Genomic DNA, 8,193 nt, shown 5'->3' with positions numbered 1-8,193 from the left:
CATCCTCTCTCCAGGTTCATAGGGTTTCCGGAGGCAAGCTATTATGGAAGTGGATGCCACTCCTCCTTCCAAACTTGTTTTAATCAAGGAGCTCCACCCCACTCTCTGTCAGCGTTGGGCTTGAAGCCCCCTGCTGCCTTAAACCCTAGGCCAACCCTGGCTTGCCTGGCTCCTGGAGGCAGAGTAGTCCTTCATGTGCAAAAACTGCCACAACACCCGCACACACAGCACTTTCCCCCTAGCTAGATAAAAACTTTAGTTTTCCTCTGGCATCTTTCCTTTCAAAAAAAACTCAAAATACTCATTTTTGTTGAGTTCATATCTGACCCTCCACTGGTTTTTCTGAGGCTGTAAATAATACTTTGAGCAGGTTTTTAGAATGGGTAGCCCTTGAAAAAGGCCATCATATTTGGAAAAGCGTAAGGTCAGCAAAAGAGAGGAAGACCCTCAACAAGATAGATTGACATATTGGGTGTGACAGTGGGTTCCATCATATCAGAGATGATAAGGATGGCACAGGATGGAGTGAAGGTTTCACGGCCATTGTCCATAGGGGTGGTTATGAGCTGTACTTGAGTCGACATCTAACAACAAATATCGCAGGAGGAGATTGCCCATCTTTCTCCTGTGGAGTCGTTGGCAGATTCATTCCCCAGAGGGGCATGACCTTTTGGGTTAACACTGCCAACTCCCTACCGACTATACCGCCAGAGCTCCCTTTCAGAAGGTCCATACAATATAGAAATAACTATAACCTCAAAGCCAGTTGCCTCATGCAGAATAGAATAAGCTCCCTATGAAAACTTCTTTGTGATTAAAAAGAGACAAACTTCTCTGATGCCGGCACAGGATGGAGTCCAGGGCTAGCACACTAGTCCTCATTACCCCTTATTTCTTGACATTTGGAGTCCTTAGCTGGTGCAGAAATTTAGGTCACTTGATGGCTAAAGGTTTGGGTCCTCTCAGAGAAGCCTCAGAAGAAAGCATGAGAATCTACTTCCGAAATGTCAACCACAGAAAACTGCAGGGAGCACACAGGACTGAAGTGATAGCAACTCGTGGGTTTTGGTTTGGGATTTTTTTGCTTAATTCTGTTGTGGCCTTAGCATTTTACATATATTATTTAAGAAGCAATTTCTGGTTTTTTCCCCACACATAAGGGAATACCGGTTTGAGAATGCATCCAAGAAACCTGCTACTGAAGGGCCAAATTGGATTTCGATCAGGTCTGAGCATCAGCAAAGGCTGCGTGTGTGACCACCAGGCTCTATGCCCTCCCTAGGAAACAGTCAAGACAGTCCACATTCTGAAGTCATTTTCCCTGGGTGTATTAGTTTCCCAGAGCTGCTGTACAACAAAACCCTGAGAGCCAGGGCTTGACGGGGCTGCCTTGTGTTCCCAGGTCTCTCAAATCTTCCACCTTTGACAGAGTGAAGACTTAGCACTTCTCTGCTTCTCTCTACTAGTGGGAAAAAAAATCTGAGTTTTTCTTGTCTGACAGGTGTCTGTCTTACACAGGTTCTGGATTTCACAGGTTTTACTCTACCACACACTTAATCTTATAACAAGAGAAATTTATTGTCTCACAGCTCTGCAAGTTAGAAGTCCAAGATCAAGGAGTCAGCAAGTGTCTTATTTATCTAGTGCTGCTGTATCAGAGCCACCACAGTAAATGCCCTAACAAACACGAGTCTTGTTCTCTCAAAGTTGTGGAGGTTACACCACAACAAGATAAAGGTAAACAATCCAATTTGAAAAATGGACACAGAATATGAACAGTCAGTCACTTTACCAAAGAAGACATTCATGTGGCTAACAAGCACATGAATAAATGTTCAAAATCCCTAGCTCTAAGAGAGATGCAAATCAAAAACAAACAAGAGATATCATCTCACCCCAGTCAGAAAAGAAAAATTTAACAGAACAGCAAGCAACAAATGCTGGAGAATTTGTGGAGAAACTGAAAAACTTATTCACTGTTGGTGGAAGTGTGAAATGGTGCAACCACTGTGGAAGGTGGTATGGTGCTTTCTCAAAAAATTGCATATAGAGATACCATTTGACCCAGCAATTCCACTACTGGGAATATACCCCAAAGAGACCATAACTGACATCCAAGAAGATATATGCACACCCATGTTTATTGTGGCTTTGTTCACAATTGCAAGAAGTTGGAAACAACCTAAGTGCCCATCAACAAACGAATGGCTAGAGAAGCTGTGGTATATTCACACAATGGAATACTATGCTGCAAAAACAAGGAACTCAAAAAAAAAAAAACCAAAAAAAAAAAAAAAAAAAACAAGGAACTCATGCAATATTATTCAAAATGGGTGACCCTGAAGGAAATAATGCTGAATGAAGTATCTCAGTCACAAAAGGACAAATACTGCATGGTGCCACTATTGTAAAACAAGACTGACATCAGAGTTGGGGGGAGACTGAGAAAGATGGGTGAAATAATGTATATTGCATTGAAACAGATGAGGGAGAAAACGGTTTAAAAGGGATATGTGATTAGGTATTTTTGTCATGACAGGTGTCCAAAGCAAAGGCTGCTTAGTGAAGTAGACCTGGGGGGAGTAATTATAAAACAATGAAAGAATTTTTCATTTACTTTTTCCAAGACGGGAGTGTACTGGGGTGGGGAGGGTTAGGAAGGGAGAAAAGTGCAACAATGAATGAATGGAAATCCAAAGTCTCTATAAATTTTCATTGAAATCAATAATTAAAAAAAATTTTTTTTGAAGTTTTGGAGAAGTTAGAACTCCAGGTGCCAGTTCTCAGGGAAGGCTTTCTCTGTTGGTTCTAGAGGCAAGTCCTTGTCTCATTTTAGCATCTGTAAGTGCAGCCTCCCTTGGCAATCTCCATGCATATTGACATCGATATTTTCGTACATTTAGGTGGGTCGCCACACAAGGACCTGGGCCCAAATGATGTACCAATCTCTTCTTTTTTTTACGACATTGATATCATGGCTCGGTTTTCTCTCCTTTGATCTCTTGTAAGATAAAGTGTAAACAACAACAACAAAATAAAATGTAATGCAAGCTGCACCCAAGGGAAACTCTCCTTATTTCCAGTCAGGACTGGTTGCATCTCATCCTACTCCTTTTACAACTGATTGACTGAGTCTATCAGATCATCTCATAGGGATGATGAAATCATTACATAACTGCTGCTAAACTTTTCTTATTAAGATCATAGAGGTTGGAATTTACAACACCAAGTTGTGCCAAGAAATCTGGAGAGCAACCACTCGGCCAACTGACTGGAAGAGATCTATATTTGTTCCCATTCCAAAGAAGGGTGACCCATCTGAGTGTGGAAACTACAGAACAATATCCTTGATTTCACATGCAAGCAAGATTCTATCGAAGATTATCCAAAAACAACTGGAACAGTACATCAGCAGAAAACTGCCGGAAATCCAGGCTGAGTTTAGAAGGGGTCATGGTACTAGGGATATTGTAGCCAATGTTAGATGGATCATAGCTGAAAGCAGGGAATACCAGAGGAATGTCTATGTTTCATTGACCAAGCAAAGGCATTTGACTGTGTGGATCATAACAAACTGTGGCTAAATCTGAGAAGAATGAGAATCCCAGAACACTTGATTGTTCTGATGCAAAACCTATACTTGGACCAGGAGGCAGTCCTCAGAACAGGGCAAGGGAACACTGCATGGTTCAAAATTGGGAAGGGCGTACACCAGGGATGCGTCCTATCTCCATACCTTTTCAACCTGTATGCAGAACAGATTATCTGGGAGGCTGGGTTCTATGAGGAGGGATGTGGGGTCAAGATTGGTGGACGATCTATCAATAATCTGCTTTATGCAGATGACACAACTCTGCTTGCTGAAACTGAGGAGGACCTGAAGCGCTTGCTGCAGAGGGTCAAGGACTGCAGCCTCCAATATGGATTGAGGCTCAATGTCAAGGAGACAGTGATTCTCACCACTGGGACAATTGGCAGCATCAGGATGGATGGTGAAGAGATTAAGATTGTTCACAGCTTTAGTTTGCTTGGCTCCACATTCAGCACCAGTAGCCGGGAAATTAAAAGACGTATTGCCATGGGAAAATCTGCTGTTAGGGACCTCTCCAAAGTACTGAAGAGCAATAGTGTCTCTCTGGAGACTAAGGTGTGTCTGATACAGGCCATGGTCTTTGCAATCACTTGTTATGCATCAGAGAGTTGGACAATGACCAAGGAGGATAGAAGGAGAATTGATGCCTTTGAGCTGTGGTGCTGGAGAAGAGTATTGAGAATACCATGGACTGCTAGGAAAACAAACAGATTCATACTGGAAAGGGTTAAACCGGGTGGCTCCTTGGAGGCAAGGATTCTGAGGCTCTGTCTAACATACTTTGGACATGTTGTAAGGAGAGACTGGTCCCTGGAGAGGGACATCATGCTTGGGAGGGTGGAGGGGCAGTGCAGGAGGGGAAGGCCCTCTATGAGGTGGATTGATTCAGTGACTGGGATAATTGGGATGGGAGTGTCAGAGGCGGTGCGGTTGGCGCAGGATAGAGCAGAGTTTAGGGCTGTTGTGGATAGGGTCGCTATGAGTCACAGCTGATTTGACAGCACGTAACAACTACATACATATATGTTTGTATCCTTGGAGAGTGGAGAGACAGTGAAGGAGAGGAAGACCCTGGATGAGATGGATTGATTCAGTGACTGGGGTAATGGGGGTAGGTGTGTCAGAGACAGTAAGATTGGCTCGGGATACAGAAGGGTCAGAGCTGCTGTACATAGGGTCGCTATGAGTAGCAAGCGACTCGACGGCACAGAACAACATCAACAAGATAATTCATTATATAACACAGAGAACGATGACCAAACCAAATTGACACCTACATTGTTGTTAGGTGCTGTCGAGTCCACTACAACTCCTATCAACCTGATAATGAACAGATCTGATCTTTACCCTATCCTGCGTCATCCTCACAATCTGTCACACTCGAGCCTGCTGTGGTAGTTTCTGTATTAATCCATCTCGTTGAAGGGTTTCTTCTCTTTCTCTGACCTTTCGTGTTTCTCTCTCCAAGGACTGGTTCCTCCTGAGAATATGCTCAAAGTAAATGGGATGAACTTTAACCATCTTGGTCTTTTTTTTTTTTTTCCTTAAAAATATTTTCATTTATACTCATTTATTCTCAAAGTTCAAATATATTGCTTTTCCCACTGGATCTTTCCCATTTCCTTCACCACCACTTCCTTCAGATTGTGCAACCCTATTATTAACAGTCCCCCACCGCCCATCCTCACCCCTCTGCTTCCACCCTCACCCTCCCTTGGACCCTCATACTCATTCTACAATAACAATTCTATACAGTATTTGTCCTTAAGGGACTGAGTTAGTTCACTCAGCATAATACTCTCCAGTCTCTCCCACCATTTTTGTCTTTAAGGAACATTCTGGTTGCCCTTCCCTCAAGATACATTTGTTTGGTCTTTTGTAGTCCGTGGAATATTCAACACCCTTCACCAAACACAGTTCAAAGGCATTGATTTTTCTTCAGTCTTCTTTGTTCATTGCCCAACTTTCAGATGCATGTGAAGCTATTGAAAATACCATAACTTGGATCAGGTGCACCTTAGTTTTAAAATTAACATGGTTCTCTTTAGAACTTTGGCAAGGTCCTTGATGGCAGATTCCTCAATGCAACACATCTTTTGAATTCTTGACTGCTGCTGCCATGTATGTTGTTTGGGAATCCAACGAAAAGGAAATCATTGGCAGTATAAGTATTTTCTCCACCTATCATGATGCTATTAGTCCAATGGTAAGAATTTCTGTTTTCTTGATGTTGATGTACAGCCCATATTCAAGGCTATAGTCTTTCACCAGTTTCAAGTCTTCTGCACTTTCTGCAAGCAAAGTTGTGTCATCTGCATAATACAGGTTGTTGATAAGTCTTCTTTCAATCCTGATTCCATATTCTCATTCAATCCTGATTCAATTCATCCTCCTATGGTCTGGTTTCTCAAAATATTTGCTTGGGATATCTATTGAATAGTCGGGAGAAAAGGATACAACGCTGATGCATACCTTTCTTGATTTTAAACTATGCAGCATTCTCATGCTCTATTCTAACAACTGCTTATGAGAGATGCGTCTTATGAACACAATTAAATGTTCTTGGATTCCCATTCTTCACAATGCTAGCCATAGTGTGTTAGGACCCATACTGTCAAATGCCTTTGTAAAATCAATAAAAGACAATTAAACATCTTTCTGGGATTCTCTACTTTAGCCAAGATCCTTATGACATCAGCAATGGTTACCCCTGTGCCATGCCTTTTTTGAATCCAGCTGTAATTTCTGACAGTTTCCTGTCAGTGTGCTGTTGTAGCCACTTTAAAATCATTTTCAGCAAGATTTTACTTATATATGATATTGTTCAATTATTTCCACTATCTGAATCACTTTTCTTTGGAATGGGAACAAATACGAATCTCTTCCAGTTAGTTGTCCAGGTAGCTGTCTTCCATATTTTTGGTCAGAGACTGGTAAGTACATCCTGGGTTACCTCTGTTTCTAGAAACCTCTCAATTGGTATTCCATCAATTCCTGAGGCCTTATTTAAGTGCAGTTGAGATTTCTTCCTTTAGCACAACTGGTTTGTTGTCGTTTTTTATTTCTTCATCATTCTTTTTTTGGGGATTTTTTAAAAAAAAAACTTTATTCTGATTTATTTAAAAGCTTTGAATACATTGTTTTTCACAAAAGATCCTTCCCACTTCCTTCACTTCGCCCACCCATCAAATTGTGCAACCCTATGATTAACACCCTACCCACTCCATCCTCACCCCTCTATTTCCACCGTTCCCATGCCTTGGATCCTCAAACTCATTCTACAATAATGATTTTATACAGTATTTGTCCTGTAGTACTGAGTTAATTCACTCAGCATAATGTTCTCCAATCCCTCCCAAGTTAGGTAGTAATTTACAAAGTCATTGCTCCTGTGTGCTGCATACTGTTTCATCGTATGAATGTACCACAACTTCTCAATCCATTCGTTTGTGGTTGGACATCTGGGCTGTTTCCATGTTTTTGCAATGGTGAATAATGTTGCTATGAACACTGGTGTATAAGTCTCCGTTTGAGCCTCAGTTCTTATTTTCTTGGGATATATTCCAAGCAATGGAATAGCTGGATCATATGGAATTTCTATGTTCAGCTTTTTGAGGAAGTGCCAAACTGCCTTCCAGAGTGGTTGTGTCATTGTACTATCTCACTAACAATGTAAAAGAGTTCCTATCTCACCACATCCTCTCCAACACTTATTACTTGCTGTCCTGTTAAACTTTGCCACTGCTGCTGGAGTGAGATTCACCAGTTATTATTAATGAAACTCACTTGCATGATTAATCAGTTTCGGACTGCAAATGTTGATAGAAATTCTCCATTCCTTCGTCTTTGGCTTTCATAGTTGGTACCTATATTTGAATAGTGGTGGTATTAATGAGATTTCTTTATGTGTGTGGATGGTACCCTATTACTCATAGCATTGTACTCAGGATGAATCTTGAAAGGCTCTTCTTGATAATGAATGTCAATCATTCTTGTTATTTCTAGCATCATAGATCATGTGATTGTCTGATTCAAAATGACCAATACCCGTCCATCTCATCTCGCTAATGCATTCCATTTTGTTTTTTACAATTTCTAATTTTCCTACAAACATATTATGTACATCCTTTTTCCAATCACTAGTTGGTGTATGCAACTGTTTCTCATTTTGCATCTAACCACATCAGCAAATGAAGATCCTTCCTAAAAAATGGAGGAATATAACTCAAATCAGGACAGCCTCCTTCTAGACATTCTGGGAGAGAATCTTTTTTGTGGTCTACTGAAGTATCTTTGCCTTTGTTATCAAACCTCTGCCTTTGTCATCACGCAGCTTTCTTCCTTGTGTTACTTGGCATTTCTAGAACCAAGTCATCCTCTCCATTCTATTAAAAACATTAGTCATGAGATATAGGTCCTCCTCAGTTTCAGCAAGCAGGGTTGTGTCATCTGCATAACGCAGGTTGTTGATGATTCTTCCACCAATCCTGATGCCACATTCCTCCTCGTATAGCCCAGCGTCTCAGATGATCTGTTCTGCATACAGATTGAAAAGGTATGGAGACAGAATACATCCCTGACAGACCCCCTTCTTGATTTTG

The sequence above is a fragment of the Elephantulus edwardii genome, unplaced genomic scaffold (assembly GCF_000299155.1).
Source record: "Elephantulus edwardii isolate Elephantulus edwardi_28Jun2011 unplaced genomic scaffold, EleEdw1.0 scaffold00041, whole genome shotgun sequence".
NCBI classification, from domain to species: Eukaryota; Metazoa; Chordata; class Mammalia; order Macroscelidea; family Macroscelididae; genus Elephantulus; species Elephantulus edwardii.
Note: the sequence above shows the minus strand (reverse complement) of the source record.